At 47.2% G+C, this 2,563-nt stretch overlaps 1 long non-coding RNA gene across 2 annotated transcripts; it reads left to right on the top strand.

Moving 5' to 3' along the window:
- The first annotated feature begins 751 nt into the window (after positions 1-751).
- LOC143148547 (uncharacterized) lies at positions 752-1,547 on the top strand. 2 transcript variants are annotated; one of them, XR_012992513.1, is made up of 3 exons: positions 752-806; positions 861-1,151; positions 1,238-1,547. It is a non-coding gene; the product is annotated as an uncharacterized LOC143148547 (long non-coding RNA). The 2 variants fall into 2 exon arrangements; XR_012992512.1 differs by lacking the exon at positions 752-806 and having other exon boundaries at positions 820-1,151.
- Positions 1,548-2,563: the final 1,016 nt, after the last annotated feature.

Genomic DNA, 2,563 nt, shown 5'->3' with positions numbered 1-2,563 from the left:
TATACTCAGAAAAGAACGAAAAATGAATCCGTGCTGCGAACAATTGAACTCACCGAAGTTTCCGTTCGACGTACGAAACACCGAGCCGGAACCAGGATCGTACTCTCGAACCGTATCGCTCGAACGGTTCACGAGTGGCGAACACGCACACGGTCGTTGGTTGGACAGCTATTAGACGCACGTATCGCGAACAATTTGGTTGGACGTGTACGCTTAATCGTACGACAATCCACCGCGAAGCGGACATTCCGCGAACAACTCCGTAACAAATTGCGTCGTCGCGCATCAGAATCCAGCGTTATTCATCGTCACGAGGCGGATAAGGAGGGTTCGCATCGGTCGCTATCACGATCACCGATTACAAATTCCCTGTCATAATTCTCCGCCGGCTGGCGGTCGAGAAAATTACAAGCGGAAGTCAGGCGACTCGAAGGGACACCACCGCCGAGGTGTCCGAAAGACGAGGCGCGAACGGACGCGGCCGAGGGATCTGTACCTGTCCTTCGTGTCGGGACGATTAATATTTTTAACGGCGGACAAGTATACCGAACAGATAGAAACGGGTAGATAGGATCGGGACCGTGAACACGGCCCGGCGAGTACTCTGACAGATCGCGCTATCGTTTGTCGTCCCCGTCGCTGTTTCCACGCGCGTTGCTCGTTTCCTAGCCGTTCTTGCCACAGGTGGCGGGTTCGCCGGTTCCGATGGAAGGAAGACGTCATGGCTCGGGTTCGAACACAATGGGGCCTTCGTAATGCACGGGGACCGGGAGAGACTCGCTGCGCGCGGATTCCAGCGTCGACCGGTACGACGACGCGCGCCGCGCCGCCGCGACGATCGCTGGAATGATGTAAACTAGGATTCCAGCGTGTACTTTATGGAGATACAAGCGAACGACGCTGGTCACGGGACACGCCATTAGCCGTGCCGCGATTGTAAAAATGGCGTACCGCGGTGAGAAGAGGATGTGTAGAAGAAGAAGAAGAAGAAGAAGTAGGAAAAATATGAAAAAGGAAACAAGAAAGAATGTCGCGCGATTCGAACAGACATCGAACGGTAAACGCAAAGTCCGTACGCTCACCGTCGCGTAGATGACGACTCGATTAGGCAAGATGGCCGAGGATGGGAACGTCGTTTGGACAAGTCGACGGTTGGTAAACACGCACGAGCCGCGATTTAGTTTCTTCCCGTGAACGACGACCGTTCTCGAATATTAAGTTTTTCTTTTTTTTTCAGGGGAAGCAGTCGGTCAACCACCTGGAGCGAAACACTCCACCATGGGATTCCTATCGGTTGATTTGTGTTCGAGGGTGAGCGTCACTTGGTTTTCGTCGGTGGTCACCAGGAAGAGGACGCGATACTCGCGTAATTCGAGACGGGCGTTGTTACCGAAACGTTAGAGAGATTCTATCGGATATACTGTGGTGAGATTCTGAAAATAATCGATACCCCGTGATGTCTCGATATCCAGCGAGGAGGACCGTTGTACCGCGGTCACCGTTTCACCCCGAGACGTTCACGAATTACTCTTGTAATCTAGCTTACTCTTGTGCGCGCGAGTTCTTGCAGAATATCGTCGACACACTCTTGAAAATATTTATGTACACTCGAGTGATAAGGAGTTGTTTCACCGAGAATCACTCTCGCTATTTGACTCGTTGATAAGTTTCTAGTTAGGAAACCGGAGTGTTTTCTCGATGATTTGGTGATCTTGTGGCTGATTAGTTTAGTGTTTCTATCGTCGATGAAGGTTCGTGTCAGTGCTTGTAGGTGATTGGCTAAATAGTTCGTCGTTGAGGTGTCGAGGGAGGATATTTGTAATAGAGCTTGCCAATAGGAAAATATACGATTTTTCGGTGGTGGTGGAATACAATATTTAAACTATGAAAGGATTAACCCTTTGGACTCGAGAGGGGATTCTCGATCGCCAACTAATTACTAGTACTATTTTCAATCCGGGAAAACTTCGTGGTTTGGAATTCAAATTGGAATTGAAATATTACGTTCTCGTAGAGTGTAAACGCATGTACGCGAAGTATATAAAAATGTTCCATTGCAGATGAATTTTACCACTTAAAGGATTTTTTCGAGGTTTCTGGTAGCAAAGAAGCCTCGAGTGCAAAGGGTTAAGCGTGACGCAAGACCTGCCATGATCGACAATGGTGTTTACGAGGGGCAATGGTAATTTGCAACAGCTAACTTCGAAATAACTAATTTCTAAACGTTTCTGATATCTCTTAGGTAGCTGATGAAACTTTCTTCGGAAAGAATATAGTTTTTCGAGTCGATGAAAGTGGAAATGGTTTTGTCAAATTCTTCTAGCGTTTCGAAGCGCATTTTTGAAGTAACATAAGTACAAGTAATATTTAACAACTAAATCTTGTTACGTTTGAAACTGCGACCTGTTTTTTAAGTTAAAACGCGAAAAATATGTAGCGTCTAACTATGCTGGAGATCGTCGTGCTTGTTACCGTTCTTTAAGGTTATATTGGTTACAAAGTCAGGTTCTACCGTTTTTAAATTAGCCGTACACGCACATGCATAATTTCGAAACGGTAAGAT

The sequence above is a fragment of the Ptiloglossa arizonensis genome, chromosome 6 (assembly GCF_051014685.1).
Source record: "Ptiloglossa arizonensis isolate GNS036 chromosome 6, iyPtiAriz1_principal, whole genome shotgun sequence".
Classification (NCBI taxonomy): Eukaryota; Metazoa; Arthropoda; class Insecta; order Hymenoptera; family Colletidae; genus Ptiloglossa; species Ptiloglossa arizonensis.
This window is presented reverse-complemented; position numbering and strand designations above follow the sequence as displayed.